Raw genomic sequence first — 6,270 nt, forward strand, 5'->3', positions numbered from 1 at the left:
CAAGTGTCTTTTTGTGTGTGTGTGTGTTTATTTATTTATTTATTTTTTTAGGTTTTCCCTATATTTAATGAAGGGAAGAGGTTATTAGGAAGTTGTTCCCTATATATATTTAGAATGCATTACTGACAAGAGTTAAATTTAACATTGATGCTGTGAAGGCCAAGAAAATAAATAAGGGGTTAGCAATTAATAAATAGTGTTTATAAATTGATGGGATTAATAATTAGATTCTAAGTGATGTTTATAGTGTTTAAATTAAATAAGTCTAGGATAAAAGATAGAAATAAAATAGGATGGGGTAATAGTGCAATTTAGAAAAGATAGGGGTTAGTATCAAATAAGACCAAAGCTTGGCCTTATCCATAGCCACGTGTGTGGCTATGGATTAATGGGGTGATGTTTCTCCCCTCAATCTCGCAGCAGCCCCCCCCCCCCCCCCCCCCCCCTTCCCCTTCCCCTTCCCCTTTTCTTTTCTCTTCTATTCTTCTTTCTTCTTCATTTCTTCTTCGTCCTTCTACTTGAGCGACCCGCAGAGAGAGAATGAGATGAGAGACAGAGAGATTCCGGGAGAATGAGAGAGAGATCGAGATTCTGAGGTGGAAAGAGAGACAGAGACCGTGAGATAGAGGGAGACCGAGAGATCGGGGGAGAGAGGATCCGGAGGATCCGTGAACTAGAGACCCGACAGAGAGAGCAAGGGGAGCCGATTTCCGGCAAGCCCGTGACCCGCAACCCGCCAGACCCGAGAGAGAAAACCCGGACGGTTCGAGAACCCGTGACCCGTCTATGTGAAACCCGAACGACCCACCGAACCAAAGACGATCCAACGGCCTGTGATGCGATTTCCTGCGGATGGAGGCCGTTCTCCGGTGGTTTCTGTCGGTAGTGGACTGCCCAGAACCCTCACAAACCCGAGACCTGCAACCCATGACCCGCTGAACCGTGAGGAAGACCCGGTCCTCCAGGAGTGATTTTCCGGCGAGTTTTCCGGCGGTCCAATAGCGATTTCCGGTGGATTTTCTAGGAAAATCCTTTAGGTAATTTCTTGTTAATTCCTAGTTGCTAATTTTGTAGATTAATTTGTTGATTGTTGAAATTAGGGTTTCATGATTTTATTTGGGGTTTCTCTACTGTTTGGCCGGTTGATTTTGTGTACTGATTTGGGTTTGGTTTTGATTGTGAGTGTGTGTGTGGGCTGTCTACTGATTTGGGAGCTCGAGTGTCCACTGTTATGGGTAGTGCTTATGGTTGGTTGAAATGTGGATTTGGAGTTGTCTCTTTGGGTTTTGGGGTATGGATTGAGGAGTGGTTTTGTGGGATATTGCTTGGAATGGTGGGGGCAATTTTATGGGTTAATCTAGTTAGAAATTCTGGATTTGTTGTGGCTGTGTGTGCTGAAATGGATTGTTTGTTGTTGAAAGATCTATCGGTGTTGATTGGAATTGATTTTAGTATTCATAAATGTATTGTAAATTGTTGGGTGGATTTGGAGTATTTAGTCATTAGTGGTTTTAGGTCCCTGTTTTAGATTATGTTAAATCCTAGAGTTTGGTTTAGTTTTTACGAAAGGTTGGACCTAATGGTGTTTTTATCTTGGGATTTTGGTTTTTAGTAATGTTGGAATTGTGTTTAATGGTTTAACTTAGGTTGTTAAATTTGAGGTTAGACTTTCATAATGTTTTTAGTGGAATCCGAATTTGGTTTCGAGGGATTTGTAAATTGGGTGATGATGTGGTTATTAATTATGTGGGGGTTTTGGAAAGAAATGTACCATTTCCATTAATGTAATGAATTGAGTTCAATGGTATATGAGATTGTATTTTAGAAGTGATTTGGTAATTCCTTTTAGTGGCTGAATATATGTAGTTTTGGGTTGAGAGGATATTACTTGGATTTGTGTATAAAGTCATTGGAGAATGTAATTTCGGGGAAATAAGTGTCTATATAATTTTATAGAAAAACTATGTATGTGCCTCGACCTAATGTAATATAATTTAACAATCTCATAGGAACACATAGATTAATATGAATCCAATATGGGGTGACTAAGTAGCTAATCCATCTATCCATATGCACCAAGTGTTTTAGTGTATTATTGGATTAGGTTTAAATGTTGAAGGTATATATATATATATATATATATATATATATGAGTTAAGTACATATATTGTGAACTTAGTAAATAAGCAACAAGCTATAAAAATGTTTAGGAATAATAATGTGACACAACAATAACAAATGAGCTAATGAAATAATAGACGAGTCTTCTAGTTAATAAATAAGATAAGACGCAAACCTATAACGAACAACTAATCTAATAATACCTTAAGGCGTTTAGCTAGCTTTAGAAGCGGGTGACGTGACGTGTGAGCATGCGGGTAGCTTTTGTGTCATAGAGTATAGCATTCAATAGCATAGTCTAATGTTACCAATGTTTGCAGGATCGTGTTATAATTGGAAACTTCAATGGGTTCTCCAATGTATAGTTCGAGTTAGAGTCTAATGCAGCCAATATATATATATATATATATATATATATATATGAGTTAAGTACATATATTGTGAATATATATATATATATATATATATATATGAGTTAAGTACATATATTGTGAACTTAGTAAATAAGCAACAAGCTATAAAAATGTTTAGGAATAATAATGTGACACAACAATAACAAATGAGCTAATGAAATAATAGACGAGTCTTCTAGTTAATAAATAAGATAAGACGCAAACCTATAACGAACAACTAATCTAATAATACCTTAAGGCGTTTAGCTAGCTTTAGAAGCGGGTGACGTGACGTGTGAGCATGCGGGTAGCTTTTGTGTCATAGAGTATAGCATTCAATAGCATAGTCTAATGTTACCAATGTTTGCAGGATCGTGTTATAATTGGAAACTTCAATGGGTTCTCCAATGTATAGTTCGAGTTAGAGTCTAATGCAGCCAAGGTGAGTATTCTACTCACTGAGAAAAGATATTTTTATGTATATTATAGAAATGCAAATGATATATGATTTTCTTACTGAACCAACGATATGTTAACATGTATGATTTGGATGTTTTAAGTAGTTTCAATTATGTTGAAATATCAATGATGTTATGAAATGATGCATGAATGAAAGGTTTTGAATTGATTGATGTATTTGAAAGTGTGTTGTAGTTGGGATTTAATTATGCAAAGAAGAATGATGAGATTTCATGTTGATTGGTTCATGGTATTTGAAGAAGGCATGATTTGCAAAGAATAGAAGTATAAAATTTGAATTGTAAAGCATAAAGCATAAATACATAATAATGGAAGAGAGCGTAAGGCTCATAATAACGAAGAGAGCGTAAGGCTCATAATAATGAAGAGAGCGTAAGGCTCATAATAACAAAGAGAGCGTAAGGCTCATAATAATGGAAGAGAGCGTAAGGCTCACAATGAACAAAAAGACTATCATGAGCATGCATAGCATTGTTTAAATTGTACGATGTTTTTATGAAAGTATATTGTAGTTTTGCTAGACGTATTAGTATACATAAGAGTCTTGATAGAAAAAGAACTTATGTATATTGGTATCGGATTGGGTGATGTTTTTATGAAAGTATATTGTAGTTTTGCTAGACGTATTAGTATGCATAAAAGTCTTGATAGAAAAAGAACTTATGTATATTGGTATCGGATGGTTGCATGATTTAAATGCCATTGTGTTCTATAACGAATCTTTTACGTATAATACTAGCTGCCCAGTGTATTTAAATGTTTTCTATTAGTCGGTGTTTGCTATATCAGCTATGGGGGTTTTTCAAACAAAGTTTATAAAATTGGTAGCTGTTATAGTGTACGCACGACTAAAAAAAAGAAAAGTTGGTTCTTTGCGAAAACTCAGTGAATAGTATACCTCTGAGGTCTTAGTGTAATTATTTACGCTAAGGCGGTGGACTCGTAATTCCACCTATACGGATGTGGCAAACCCCCACAACCATATAGATGATGTTTCTCTGGCTGCAGGTAATCCGGTCGTAGTATATGGTGTTGTAGAAGTAGACTGAAGATATTATGACTGAAGCTCAATGCGACGGTTGTAATGTGTTAGACCGCGAGATGTCTATTCCTTTAGGTATTTTGATTATGGCTTGTGACGCTTGTGCCACATGATCTTTGTTAAGCCATTTATGTTATGTATTTAATTCGAGGAAAGATTTAATCACATAGTTATTTAATGGCTCTTTGTTGTAATTATTTGTGATAGATGTATAAGATGTGATTTCCGCTATTAAGTTGTGTTTTCCGCTGCATAGTTGACAGATGTTATACTCTGATTTGCTAGGTACATATTATGGGGTATGTACACATGTTGGCTTTGCGACATATCGTCGTGCCACTGTGAAAATCCGTTTATATTTTAAGGGATTAATGATTATGTGGATGTTTTGTATAAAAAAAAAAAAAAAAACGGGTCGTCACAGATGCCTCGTTTGGTTTGTGGAATAAGTTCTTGGAATGAAATGACTATTCCATTGGAATAATTATTCCTTTATTTGGTACGGACTTATTCCTAAGAATAGCTATTCCATGAGAATTTCTCTTACGAAGAGGAATAGTTATTCTTCTAAAAAAAATAAGAGGAATAGTTATTTATGAAGGAATAGACAACCTTCTTTTTTTTTTTTCTTTTTTTTTTAAATAAAAAAACCATATTTTTCTTTTAATTTTTTCAAACTAAACTTTAAATAATAATAATAATAAATTTATATAAGATTTGTGAGGTGGCCGACCACCCATTGGGGCGGTTGGCCACTCACAGAAAACCCTCGGGGTGGTCGGGCCACCCTTGGTGCCATCGGGGGTGGCCAAGACCACCCACAATCTACTATGGGTGGCCGACCACCCATTGCGGTGGCCGGTCACCAGTGGCGGAGCTAGGATCTTGATTTAGAGGGGGCAAAAATAATAATAAAAAAAAATTAACAAAAATTGATTACAAATATTAAAAAAATGTAAATGACAAAAGAAATAAACAATTAAGCAAATTTTAATTATTATTTAACTCATATAAATGTAACTTGTAATTTATTTTTTCACTCTTAGCGTTAATTTACTTATTAAAATTAATGAATTATTGTTGTTGTTTATAATCTTAACCATAATGATATATTTTCATACAATTAAAATATGTAACAAAAAATATATATTCATCAACAATTAATTTTGAAAAATGGTCTTTATATAAAAATCAACACAATGATTTTATTATTAAATAGTAAATTTATAAATAAATCAGTGTAAAATTTTAATTATATACCTTAAAATTTTAAAGAACTAAAAGGCTGTCATTTTGCTTTATTTTAAGTAATCTCTTTGCAACCTCCCAGACTCAAGCAAATTTATTAGAGATAATTAAGGCTAAAAATTGCATTGAATTTGTCACTAGTTTCGAAAGTTTAATATATTCTAAAGTAACTAGTGTTGGGCCTATTTTCATATAATTATGACTTTTATATACGCAAATGTGGATTTGAGAGTCCAAGACTTCAAGCGCTTTGATAATTTCTTCCTGACACTAGCACCTTTTTTTAAGACCTTCTTGATACTAATCAAGCTAAGAATCAGACTAGACTACTTTTAACTGCAGACGTGGGCTATAAAGCTTGAACAGCTAGCTAGTTTTGTTTTGTTCTTTTTTAAGTTTTTATGGCTTCAAGCCATCAACTCTCACGGTACGAAATGCTTTTCATTAAAAATAATTAATAAAAACATGCACCTCATCTTCAAATCAGCAACCAAAGCTCAAGTTTCAATGTGAGCGTGCTGCGATCTGGTCAACATAAGTTACGTAACTCAACTCAAACCTTCTAAATGAAACGGCGCGTTTTTTGTCATATAATAAAAACATACTGTAAGCGACATCGTTTGTATCTTCTTCTTCGTGAATCTAACTTAACCTAATTTCTAAATCTCTAAAATTGAAAGTTTGAGTTGATCATCTGAGACTGAAAAATCAAAAATTCATTGCCGCCTGTTGCTGCAAATAATAACGACCTCCTGCTGAGTGATTGAGGGTGGGCATTCAGAGTATTCAAGAAAAATTTACAAGGGTAAAAAAAAAAAAAAATAGAGGGTGGCTCCACCCCTGCCGGCCACCCACATATATAAGGTCTAATTATTTTTTATGTTTTAAAGATTTGAGTTTTTTAGAAAAATAAGAAATTATGTGGATTTTTTAATAATTTTGGTTCAATTCTAGTTATGGTACATGTGTTGCCATCAAATTAAAGAA

At 34.4% G+C, this 6,270-nt stretch overlaps 1 long non-coding RNA gene across 1 annotated transcript; it reads left to right on the forward strand.

Annotated features, from left to right (window-relative positions):
• Positions 1-471: 471 nt before the first annotated feature.
• Positions 472-4,290, forward strand: LOC133882026 (uncharacterized). The gene is made up of 2 exons (XR_009902621.1): positions 472-1,037; positions 3,981-4,290. It is a non-coding gene; the product is annotated as an uncharacterized LOC133882026 (long non-coding RNA).
• The last annotated feature ends 1,980 nt before the right edge of the window (positions 4,291-6,270 follow it).

This window comes from Alnus glutinosa, chromosome 11, assembly GCF_958979055.1.
Source record: "Alnus glutinosa chromosome 11, dhAlnGlut1.1, whole genome shotgun sequence".
NCBI lineage: Eukaryota > Viridiplantae > Streptophyta > Magnoliopsida > Fagales > Betulaceae > Alnus > Alnus glutinosa.